Below are 13779 nucleotides of genomic sequence, written 5' to 3' on the forward strand. Positions count from 1 at the left end.
TTAAAAAAAGGGATTTTTGCCATTACATGCTATTTTAGAATTTTGCCTTTGAACAATGTATAAAATGTAGAAAACTGCTAGTAAGTATTTTAATAGTGTCCATGTGATCATTGGAAAGGAGCTTACTGACAGTCATGGCTTACAGCCACTTTTGAAGGTTTGGTAGGTACTCAGGGGAGCAAGGAAATGTAGTTCAAAATATCTGCTGCACATCTGGTAAGAATTTTTTTTCAAAATCTATAAATTATATATGAATTTAAATATGATAAATGGTTCTCTTTTCTTATACTTAATCATGTAAAGAATTATGAAGGATTGTGACTAGATATTTATATTTGTCTGTTAAGATGCTGGACTGTTTAAGGAAGATCATTTCCTTCAATGGGTAGTTACAGGACAAGGAATCTTGAAGTGGTCAAATGTCTCTCTCCAATAGACACCATTCACCAAGTCCTAAGATTTTCTTCCGATGAGCTTGAATTTTTCATTTTTTTTGCTCAAGAACTTTTCTACTTCCAGTAGTACCTTTGCAGCCCTGGAAAGATGAGTTAGCCTAGAGGTCAGTGCTGTAACCAGTACCACCAGTAGTCAACACAGAAATGTCAGTGGCATGAAGCTATGTTTTTTAGGTCTTGTGTCAGGACAAGGATAAGAACCTTGCCAAATTGTGTCTCGTAGCTTAAGCTTTTAGACAGAGTTCAGTGCTCCATCTCCAAATTATATCCCCATGTGTTAAAAATCCTCAGTGATTCCTCATATATGGAACACTCGTGCATGTCTTTGTAATGAGACAGTGGCAAGAGCAGATAGGAATGGATATTTCAAGGTTTTTAATTAAAAGATGGAAATTAAAGATTTGCTTAAAGTTGTATGAAGACTTTAATGGTTTTACAATTGGTAAAACTGGTGATAACAAGGGTGGAACTTTTGAGTAAAATTTAAAATTTAAAATTTTATTAGAGTCAAGGTTGAGCCAGTGGGATGAAAAGGAAGAAAAATTTATAACATGTGCAGTGTTGTGAAGAGATTTCAAATGGGAGAAAACTTAAGGTTGATATATAGATTAAAATGCATATCTCATCAAAGAAGCAGGAAATAATAATTACCAGAGAACCATTAATAGCAGGAAAGATACATTTATTTGTCCAACATGATAAAATGTGGTCTAAAAATTAACATACCATAAGCCTGCATGGATGGAAGTAATTTTACATAGCTGGGTTCCTTAGTAATCCTCAGAACCAGAACACCTCTTATAAAAGAAATTAATTCTGCTTATCTTAAACACCTATTTTATGATGGTCTGAACAATGCTGTGGAGGTATTCCTCTGTTTCTGCTGAAGACAGAAGTATTCTCCATGACTGGATCACAAAATACAAAAGGATTAGGTGGAATGTAAAGTTGTAATCACTCAAGTGCTTGCCTCACTTTAAAAATTATCCACTTTTTAGAAAGTTCTAATGATCTGATTCCCTGCTGAAGCATAGTAAGGAAATGCAGCTTTACTGCACATTCATAAATTACTAAATATGGAATCAGAGACCTGAAGGGTCCTTGGTAAAAAAGCAGACTGGCTTCCTACTTATAATTATGGACAGGGTAATAAATTTCAAATATCTCTCCAGAGAAGATGATAGAGTTGCTGCTGCAGCTGTAGAGGTGTTTAACAGCTGATCTTATATGGCCTCTCTAAGCAAGAGAAAATTTGTCAGGAAAAAAACCCTTAAGGTGAGATACTGAGATATGAAACGATGATTTAGAAATTATTTATCAGTTCATGAAACAACACAGGTTTCAATTAGTTTTAAATTCTAATTCCAACCATCAATCTGTTTGCCTTGAATCTCAATACACACTATGCTGTGCTCTAAATGGGCTACAGTTTCTGTCAAAACAGAAATTGTACTCTATATTCATATGCACTATTTCAAAAAGGATTTTCTTGGATAAGTTTGTTTTGATTACTGCAGTTGAGGAAGTATTATGGGTAAGCAGTTGAAAATCATCTTAAAGTAAAATAAAATCACTTCTTGAACATCATATTCTCTCTTACAGCAGGAATATCTTCTTCTCTGTGTGGTGCAGTTTGATCAAAAAAGGGAGAAAGCAATAATTTTCCAAAGACCTGAAAGCCATCAGAGAAATGTGAACAGAGTCAGTAGTGTCATCCTAACTATTCTGTTCATTCAAATACATTTTTTAGTCCATTTTATAGAGGTTATTGCTATGCTGGTGAAAGGATAGATGTCTTTGAAGGAAGGACCATGCTTGAAAATAGTATTTTAAATTGTGTTCTTTTGACAGTCACTATGTACAGCTAAAACATTTTCTGTCTATAATGAATTCTGGTAAAAACTCTTTCAGTGTGCAGGTTGCCCACTGGTCCCTTCCAATAAGTAACCAAAGGTTGTTCTGCAGTCACCAAGAAATATTCATTCTCTTCTTTAAAACAATTTCGACAGACATTTTGCAAAAGCATAATCCTTCTCCTAATGGCCACATCTGCTCATCTGCAAATGGAGTTTTTGAAATGACATATTGTCTAGTCGTTACATATGCTTTCTCTCTGATCTTTGAGGTCCTGGTTGTGCTCTTGGTGCTATGGTATTTTCAAGTCTCAAAGTTGGACTGCAGGTGTGTGCAAATGACAGGTTGTCACTGCGAGGCTGGGATTTCATTCTCTGACACTCTTTCCTACGAGTCAGTTTAAAACACAAGCCCCTGACTGAGCCAGATGTTAGATGGTACTGGAACTTGTACTTCCCTCCAGGTAAGAGATACCATAGACAGAGAGCAGTGTGTTGATCAGAGACCTGTGGAGATGTGTGCCGTGTTCCTGCAACTGCTGCATGGCTTCAGGCTGGACACTATGCTTCCACTGGGTTTTTGTAACATAGATGTGATAATTGGATATCTTCTAAGGGAAAGCTCTACATAAAATAAATATATTGCTATCAGAAATTAAAATTCTGAAATCTGGCCATGTACGTTTTCATGACATTTTTTAAAGAAATGCTGAACATCCTAGCAAATTTTCTAGACTTCTGATTGCTTTCTGCCTTTCAGAATTTTCCCTTCAGTTTAATGCAGGTCTTTTAATATTTCAACACACTGTTCAGTATTGTATTGTTCAGTGCTCCAGGCAGGTGCTGTATTCATCCCTAAAGGTGATGTTATTTCAGTGCCCTGACCTAATTCACACATGAGCTGCAAGACTTAAGAGTACCTTAAAACCCTTCTCAAGAATTAAAGGCAATGAAAAAGATCTGTCCAGGATGTTATTGTGTCTATGTTTCCTCCTATTTTCTCCTACATTAAATCAAAGTCCTTTAAATTCACTTTTTTCCCCACAAAGTATTTTAATACATATTCAACAAATTCGACCCAAATTGTAAGAAAAACATCTCCCCTCTCCACTGAAAGCTAGCCTTATTACACAGATATTAAGTAGATGTCATGTTTCCATATAATTTATTTTCACATCTTTCCTCTGTTGTATGTACACATTTAATCTCATTTGCCATGAATGTATCCATTAATCTTATTTTACAGCTGCAATTACAAAGCCTCCTTACGTGTTTCTTGTGAGAGAATGTTAAGTCCTCTGCAAAGCAGGCACTCAGCTCTGCTTTTCATCTCTCAGGAGTCATTTTCTGTGTGTGGTATGAATCAGTGTTCCATCATTCAGACCGTGACAGCTGTATTTACTGTACACCAGCAGCGCTGGCTGTCCTCAAATACGAATTTGAAATTTCGGTAACACAGTCACATAAAAGCAATGATACTCTAATATCAAGGCTCCTGTTCAGGAAAGCTCTGCTGAAGCACGAGCCTGTGCAGAAGATTCTGGCTAAGGCTCCTGAGCTGGTAGCTAAGGTCATTAGTTAATGTACTTTCCATATTATATATGCACTGTCATTACTGCGTACATTGCAATAAAACACTGAATGGCTGGACACATTCCAAATGAAGCAGAGGACAGCATCTTGGTCCCAGAGAAAGTAATCACAGTATTCCTAGGGAGTTTCAAAGCAGGATCAAAAATACAAGAGTGTTTCTATACATGTGTTGCAGCTGTGAGCAGCTTCCATCATTTTGGTTACTTACAGCCTGCTGCCCATTTTTCCTCTCTATGTTTTCATGTCTTCACATCAGTATACAATGATCAGCCACGTGAAGAAAAAATTACAGTTATTTATAAAATGTATTGCAGTGCAATACATGATTGGTGCTGTGCAAACAGCAAACTTGATGCTTGGTGCTGCACAAACTCAGAATGGGGCCCATTATTATTATATTAAGTGGGTACTGCTATGTTGATATGGCCAAGTTTATTTAGCAGAGGACACTGTTCTGCAGCTCACACTCTCCCAGGAACTGTTCAATTAATCAGTAAGGTTATATCTCTGTTTTATTATCAATGAGAGAATGGTTTGATTTTTTTTTTTCTTCTAGAAAATAGAAAGAAAGCATCAGGATTTCACCTGGGGTATTATTACATGCAACTAAATGCCATATTCTACCCAAGTAGACTAAACCGGTTAGCCTAGAAGCTTGGGGGCCCAAGTAAAGCATCCTGATTATTATTTCTGAAGAAGAGGAAAGTTTCTCAGTTTTGAAAAGTCTGTTCTGTTGACTGTTGATTAACTCATGGAGTGAGTATTCTTCAAATTACTTTCTGTGGGAACAAGAGCACACAAGAATGATTTTCTTATTCCCTTCCCCAGGCCACAAAACATATATTTTTCTTCCTGTCTCAAATGCCTAAAATGTGCAGTTACATCAAGGCCACAGTCTTATTCAAAACAAACATTTATGATTATTTTTTCAGGCAACCTCAAACCCCTATATACCCTATATACTAAGCAATTGAGAACAAAATGTCCTCTGTTTAGCTTAGAGTCATAATTCTCTTATGGGTTATTTGTACACATGCAACCAAATTGTTAAGTTTTGTTTTGGAAATGAACTAAACTGATTTAGAAGTCTTTATTTTAATTGGATGATTGGATATAAGTCGCTGGTAGTCCTATGAGAAATTTGGATAACATGGATGCTGAAGATTCAGAAAAGATCAGCAATATTACCTCAATGAAAACATATAAACACTTGGGTTATTAGATTTAAATTACATTCTGAATTTTAAATATAAGTTAATCTCTTAACTGAAAATTTGAAAGGAAAGGTTGAAAATACAGGAAAGAATCTTCTTGAATGGCTTCTCCCAGGGTATTTAAATAAAATATTCAAAATCAAGTTCTACTTATTAGACTTTGGTATACTGTTTTGTTATTAAAATTTTAAGAAGTCAGAATATAAATTTACTGTTTATGTAGCAACACAGCTTTTGGTCCTAGGCTTGTGGTGCATCAATGTGGTACTGTACTGTAGCATAATGCACAACTGGTAAAAAACAAAACTGAAAATAAAAATATTATTCTGCTTTTGCATATTAAAGATAGGATAAAAGGTTCATAAATTGAGATGGTCAAAATTATAACAAGTTAGTAAACTTATTTTTCAAAATGATATGTATTTTCTATTATTTCTAAGCTCTGACTGTGGTAAACACATAAGATAAATGGAGAAAATTTCATTTTATATAATCAAGAAGAGGACGTGGGTGCAACCTTTCATATTAATATCTCCACAAATAAGGATAGTGAGTTCATTTATGGCACAAACTCTGTTTCATGAAAAAGGAATGGAGATGAATCACAATAATATAGAGTATTATTTTCTGATAATGTAAATTCTGGCAGTCTACCCACTCTTGGAGAGCCCAAATGAGGGACTTTGGTTTTGCAAAAGTTATTTACTTCACCAATTATACACCTTTATGCTAAGATAAGAAAGAGTCTTTCCCTTGCTACAGGGGTACAAATCAAGAAAATGGCTGGATATATTTTGTGAAGGTCAGAGTAATCTACAGGTACTCTATTCTATCTTAGTGAAGACATGAATATGATTATCCATAGTAAACTGAGCTTAATATCAGCAGAGACACCCATATGTAATAAATCTAGGGCAGTTGATTCAAGCAAAGCAAATCATATCTATCAAAATAACATTTTCAAAGAAGTATTAAAGGTTGCTCCAACTGAAGCTGAAAACTATGGGAAAATCTTTTGTTCTTTCTTTCTTTCTATAACAGTTTTCTTTATAGGAGCAAGAGCAGGTAGAGAAATTAAAGAAAACAGAAGTCTTCAAGGCACTATCTTTTAAGCTCTCAGCAAATTTATTTGGACCCTAACTAGTTTTGGATGACAGTTTAAATTCATAAAAATGTAACAATTTTTATGCAGAGGCAATTGATAAACTGAGACAAGTAATCAAATAGTTTCCCATTAGCTCTGATATTTCTACTTTTCCTAAAGCTATATAACCAGATGGAAGTTCTTATTGTTCACTTCTTTATCACATTCAGTATCTGCCAGAAAATAAAAATCGTAGTTTTTGGTTTGTTGGTTTGTTGTTGTTTTGTTTCCTCTCTGCAGTTATGGAATATTTCACATTAGAGATCTAGAGGAAAAAGAAAAAAGATAAAAATCTGTGAAATACAAAAATAGTTCTCTAAATACTCTGTATCTTTTCCTTCTTTCAAGTCTTCAAGTATCTGGGATTCTTTCTTTCCATGTCCATCATAGATCTTATGGGGGGGAATTTTTTGTTTCTTTGGTTGGGTTTGCTGGAATTTTGTTCACTTGTTTGGTTTTTTAAACTATAGTTTCTAAAAGAGAGAAATTATTTGGAAAATGAAAATATTTTGCTTCAGTACAGAAGCAGTCAAGTACTTTGTGGGATTTTTGTCCATTATCCATTTCCCCACTTTCCCCCTTAAGTTTTGTGCTGTAGAAGTCAATAGCTGAATTTGCACAATTCCTTATCCCTATTATCAGAATGTTATAATTATTAATTATCAGAATGTGCCTCGTGGGTGGAAAAATACAACTTACACCAGAAACTTCCTTTACATAGAAAGTCCTGATCTTTCTATTTTTCAGATGGGCAAAACTTTATTAGAAGTAGAATCAGGTTTGAATTTAAATCAATCATCTAGGCTGCCTCTAAATGTGTTTTTGGGGGAAAAGAGTACGTAAGGACACATTTCATCTTCTCTCTCCACCTAAAAACACAGAAACTTCTATAACTAATTTCTGCTTTCCTCAGATCTTCCAAACTTTCAGACAGATTAGGAGGTGCAATGATCTTTCATGCAAAACCCTTCTACACGCTCAACCTGTAGTTTTTTATCCCTTTTTTTTTTTTTTTTCCCTCTTCTTTTAAGTTTGCAAAATTCAGACCAGTTTTTTTGGCTCTGTACAGACTTGTCTCTGTGAGCTATTGCCATCTTCCAGCGTTGGAGACACCCACTGAAATGTAGAGAATAATTTCAGGACACTTCGAGCTACGTCAGGCGACATCACTCGCAGGACCACAGATGGGCATGGCTGAGGCGGGCAGGGAGCTGTGACTTTTGGATATCTCCAAGGACAGAGACCTCACAAGCTCCCTGGAGCACCCGTGCCAGTCACAGCATTCAGATGGAGCCTCCTGAGTTTCAGGCTGTGCCCATGGCCTCTGGTCCTGTCTCTGAGCACCTCTGACGAGTCTCTGCCTACTGGAAGATCAGTTTTGGAACTCTTTGCTCTTCCATCCCTCTACAAAAAGAGTAGACAGTTACAATGCAGTCACAATGTTTTTTTAGTATGCCTTATCCATGGCATTTCTAGGGAGCTTGTCTCCTTTCAAATGCTAAAGATGCAAAGATACTAGAAAAAAATGTCTATAATTAACATTTCCAAAAATATATTATAACATTCTTATGTTTTGCTATGAAAAAGGTATAAATATGCAAGAATTTTGTTCTGATTCCTGCATGACTTCAGAGCAGTGTAATACCAATTATTTTTATAAAATCCATTTTCCAAATACCACATTTACATATGGAGGAATTAGCATTCACTCTTTTATTTTTTTTCCCAGATTAGCAGTAATTTTCTAGTAAATAATTTTTTCTTGGTAGCTATTGAAAATTGTCTAACCTTAGTACTCATTTTATAGCTTTCATTTCTTCTCTGCCCTCTGAATGAAATTCTGAACTTAGTTGCATTAAGAAAGCTTCAAAGCCACCAGTGAATATTTGCAGCTGTACAAGTGTACATGAATAATTCAAATATTAAATTTTGCCTCTATTTTATAGGTATTAATACAATATTTGTGTTTTCTCATATTGTTATTCTGGCACTGGTTGAAATGAAGAGAAATCAGAATAAACAATGTATTAGATGCCTACTGCCACAGAAAGCACTTCATGAGAACATTTAGCAATGGGTTTTATTTTTTTTTTTTTTGGTTTGAAACCATTAATTAAAATGCAGATAGCCAAACATAAGGCATTTTTTAAAAATAAAAATTGCTGTTTCATTTATGTAGAGCAAATTTCTGAAAGACTGTAGTAGCTTTTCTGGAGGAAAATATAGATAAGTTATGTATATACATTACCCACTCTTTTTATCCTGACATTAAAATAAGCCCCCCCAAAACCTCCCAAATTATATTTTTTTAATACATAAAATTTAGTATTTGAAATAAAACTATGCTAACACTGTCAATGACTGCAATCTCCATAACAATTTCTGGGTACAATTCCTTGTGTGCATCAAGATAAAAACTGAACAGATCCTTCCCACCCACTGGTCTGCACCTCCTATCCAGTGTCCCCCATTCAATTCTACCCATTAATGTTGGCAGTGGAAAGTTTCTGTGGCTGCAGGTGGTCAACTTAATTTGAGTGAAAGTTTAAGGAACTCTTTGTGCTTGCTTTCTCTTATATTCCTCTAATCTTGAACCAAAGATGAAAGAAATGACTGAAATGTGTTATTTAAACATGGGGACTAGAGTTTCATACTGCTATGTTCTGCAGTCATTTCTAAATTATTTCCACAATTATTTCCACTTCAATGTTGATGTTAATTTCTGCTTTCAGAGGTATGAATGCACCTTCTATTGGAATTAATATCTGCAGTAGAACAATTTTTCACAGTGGTAAAGCCATTACTTGTGCTGTGGAAAGAGAAGAAGATTAGCCATTAGATTAAATCCTGGTAGGTTTTTCCCTGACATCCACCTTTCATCATACTCTTGATATAGATGGAATTGCTGTATCTAAACTGCTGCTTACTGTTTTGTTATCCTTCTTCAACATAAGATTTACACGAAGACTGACTTTACATGCACAGCCAAAAGCAAGGGATGTAAGCAAAGCAAACCAGAATCTGAACACTGTTCATTCCACTGAAGATTTTGCTTTAAGTCACCTCACCAAAAAAAATATTTCACAATGTGAGAAAGTTATTTAGCTAAAGTAGTTGTTTGTAAAGCCTTTCTTACTTACAAACCATGTTTTCCTACAGCAATTATATTAGGCTTAATTTAAATTTCTTGTTTAATGATTAATCAATAAATATAAAGAATACAATTTGTACATACATTTTAGGGCATGATTGATTTTTCTACCATTAGAGTTGCCTATCCTTGTGTGCAATAACAAATTTCTTTTAATTTGATCTCAGCAAATGTTTCAATTTCATGATGTGAGAACTAAATCTTTCTGCATTACTGTAAGATTGGAAAATCTTCTGTAAGTAAGAAATTAATCCTAATCTATATATTTTTTATCTATTTAATTTTCAACCTTTCTTTGTGTTGTAAAATAACATGAGAGATTATTGCAGTCAGTTTTGCCCTACACTCTCATTCTCCAGAAAAATAATTCTCTAATTTATTGCCCAAAAAACCCCTTAATTTATATGCCAGGTTTAGGCAATTAATACTAAATTTGCCTCGCCCTTCCTGCCCCTTTCCCTCCTCCCCCCATCCTTGTTGAAATGAAAAAAAAAAAAAAAAACAACCCCTGCAATTCTTGTTCATTTTCTCCTCTCCAAAACTTCTCTGTGAAGTCACAAGTGCAGTGGAGAAAAGCAAAGCACTTATACCAAGTCTGATCCTAACAATATTTTCTTTCCTTGAGTACCTCTTATAAGTTCACATAAGAACACACTTAACTCTAGGCCCCATTTTGCTGCTCAGTAAGTGAACTTAAAGTGAATCTTCTGAAGATTAACTAAAATACTGATTATTAGGTCAAACTGAATATTTTCGTGAAGCTTCTGTAAATGCTAATTCCAGTTCTGTATAAGAAAAATATTACACAGATGAAAGAACTACTATTTATATAATTAGGCTGAGGACTGCAGAAATATATAAGACAAAAAATGTCACCAGCATGTGCTATAAATGAGCAGAAGCAAAACATCAAGAAAGACTTTATCTACACTCTCTTATTTCTGACTGAACATTACAGCATATCTACAACTGAGGCAAAATCATGTGTATTACCTCTGCTGATATTTAGCAGGTAAAATTTAGTCCTTCATTTAAATTAGCAGTTTCTTCTATTGGGAGGGATAGAACCACTAAGGGATTACTTGTCTTAAAGCACACATGCAGCACGGGTGGGAAGGCACTTTTCTCTTTCTCTTGATTTTGCAGGAAGGCTACACCACCAGTTCAACCCACTGGTTAAATTTGGGTCACACGTAGTCAGGTGAGATGAGCTCCACTGTTGTTAAATTGTTAAATTGCAATTGTTAAATTACACTTACAATGTTGCATTGTTAGGATCATTGCTCACTGGTACACATTGAAATAGTTGGAATACAGCAGTCATTCAGTGGTGTGCAGCAGTATTTTTATTTGTGTTTCCTTGATTCTCCCTCTTTCTAATTTTTACATATAAACTAATTTTATTATTACTTTTACTAAGTATTTTTTAATTATAAATCTCCTTATTTAAACTAAGATATATAGTCTTATGCAACACCATCTAACATAAAATTGTTCCTACAAACCATTGGGAATTTATGGAAATAGCAGCTTCTGACATGACGATATTGAAAAATGACACAAGATGACAAAATGACAGACTATTTCTTCTTTTGCAGCCCTCAAGTTAAATGATAATAAAGTTATCCTCTTTATGTTAAAATCTTTGTTTTTTTTACAATATATAAAGCGATTCTCTTCATGGAAAGTTTTTCTTAATATTGTTAATATTAAAACTAACTTCTAAAAAAATAATCAGTCAACAAAAATAAATTTTAGTCTTTCTAGAGCCACACCTGGAGTCACCAACAATCACATGCTTGGTGTGTACATTGTAAGTGTCCTTAAAGAGTTATGGCTGTGCATTAAGCCAATCCATAATATGAAGTTATTAAAAAAGATAATATAGATAAACCCTCTAATAGAGGATATTTAGAAAAAAAAAAACTGCAGAGGACAAAAAAAAAAATTTAAATGTTAAGTGTAATATTATGCTTGGATAACTTTACTAGAGAAACAAATAGGGCTAGACACTACATGCATGCCTATGAATACTGTTGTTCACTCATGTAAATAATCTGTTTTTTTTTTATCACTATGTCCTAACCAGAGCAAGAACAAGTAATTCTGGACCAGATATATTGTGTTAAATAAAAATTAAAATAAAAATATTTTGACTTGACTTTGAAATCAAATTTTCACGATAGCAGTGTGCTCAGCTAACAGTCAATAGTGGCAGGTTGCCTTTATTTTTTGGGGTGGCCTTCCACTATATTTTGCAATAAAACCCTTCTAATTCAGCATTTGTGTACACATACAATATAGTGGCATAGAAAATAAATATGTAAGGATTAAGTTACTCCCATTTTGGACAGAGGGGCTGTTTGTGCAGTACTGACAATGGCATGGGTAAAAAATTAATTCTATTTTGTAGCAACATATTCATGAGACATTCAAAGAGGGCTAGTTATATTGGTAAGTCCCTTTTCAGTTCAGCAATAAGGTGTTCCCAAATTTAATTCCACAGGATGTGGAATTTCTGTCAAAGATTTATGTTACATTAAATTAAAAACAAACATGTAATTCCTCCAAAAGAGAAGGGCCTCACAAAAACCTATGTAGTACAAGGCAGTGATTGTGAGGAGGCAGCTGAGGGTTTAAGCAATTTTGTTATCCCTGAAATGAATAATACATCAGAGTCTTTCATCCCTAAGGTAGTCAGTGTGTCAAGATGGGGAATAATACTTAGCAATATAGATGATTGACTTTCCCTGAAACACAGGCTGGTATTTTCAAGGTCAGAAATAAGAACCTTCCAAAAATAAAAATTCTGACACAGGAATATTGTAAAAAAAAAAAAAAAAAACATTATGTAGGATACATGGTTAAATGATGTTGGAACCAAAAAAAAATCCAGCCCTCTGTTATTACTCTGTTCCTGAATAATTTTCTACTCACAACAAACATGAGAAATAATAAATACATAAGAGAGGATATAATGCATCATGTCTAGTTCCTCTGCTCATGGGTAGTTTATACACTTTAATGGGATATTTTGTCAGAGATGTATATTACTAAATGTTTTACACTTAAAATATCTTTGAGCCATTTTTTTGCAGAGTCTCTGTTGTGGAAGAAGTATGATGAGAAACATTAGTCTCAGCACATGTGAAAATCTGTACAGACCCGAACATCCACTGTTCTCATTGAAGTCAGTGGGAATATGACTGTAGCACAAAATATGGACTTGCATAGGTGCAGCAAAACTCAGGCTCAGAAAAGAACTGGAGAGACTTGTGCCCAGTGTGCTGATCTTCAAAATCTGCACACAGTTCTACACAAAATCTGTGTGTATGGCTGAGCTGAGATGTCACAACTTCTTGTCACTGGTTACTTGCCAGTTCATAACATCCCATGCTAGAGTAAGAAAAGAAGAAAACAGTTCCTTGAATGCTAAAGAAAGGTGGCAGGTGCCAGGTGACAAAGCATGGCTGTGGGCTATTAATAGGATGAGGGTGGCTCCTCATCCTATATCCAGGAGATGATGAAGATTTAAAACAAAATTTAGTTAATATGCCCTGTAAAATCCTTTCAGGTCCTGCTCAATATATTCATTGATATTAACCTGTTTTTTTGGGTGATTATGTTTTCACATACTTCCTATGGAAAACTAATGTTCAGTCAGATCTGCTGGGTTCAGTAGGCAAAGAGGTGCTTGGAACTTAGACCTTAAGTGTGCTTTTGAGGTCATGAGTGCTCTCCCTTCTGAACAGGGCCACTCTGCAGGAGAATATTCTGGTCCCATTTTACACTTTTTTTGGCAATATTCTCTGGTGGTTAATTTGGTGATGATATATGCACCATTCCCACTCACACTCGTTGAGAAGAAAATAACCTATAAAATCTTAGGCGGCCCTTGGAAAAGCTTTGATGATAAAGGATACCACTACTCCTCATGAAAATCATTCCTGGCCACTAGAGTATTGAGCATTTTAGAGATTTCCAAAGCTCTAGGTCCTGGAATTGTGCCAGTTTGGAATACCTGCTGTGACAATCATGTCAAAAGAGGTGAGTATTGTCCTAGTAGGTTTCAATCTCTGTGCTCTGATGGCTGAAATTTTGTCTTGTAAAGGTACATTTCCTTTCACGTGAGGATGAAGAATTAATTTCCAGTTTTCTTTGCTGCAATGTTGTTTAATGCAACAGTATGTTGGAAGGTCAAAGTATTTTTGGCTTTCTGCCTTGTAATTGTAATACATACCTTAATTGTAATGTGTGTACTTTACTGACTTTTTTTTTATTCCACTTCCCTTTACTCCTTTTTCTTTGTCAGAGAAAATAAATTACAATTCTACCTGTAAATGCATAGCACAATGCACTCAACTGACCC

The sequence above is a fragment of the Cinclus cinclus genome, chromosome 4 (assembly GCF_963662255.1).
Source record: "Cinclus cinclus chromosome 4, bCinCin1.1, whole genome shotgun sequence".
NCBI lineage: Eukaryota > Metazoa > Chordata > Aves > Passeriformes > Cinclidae > Cinclus > Cinclus cinclus.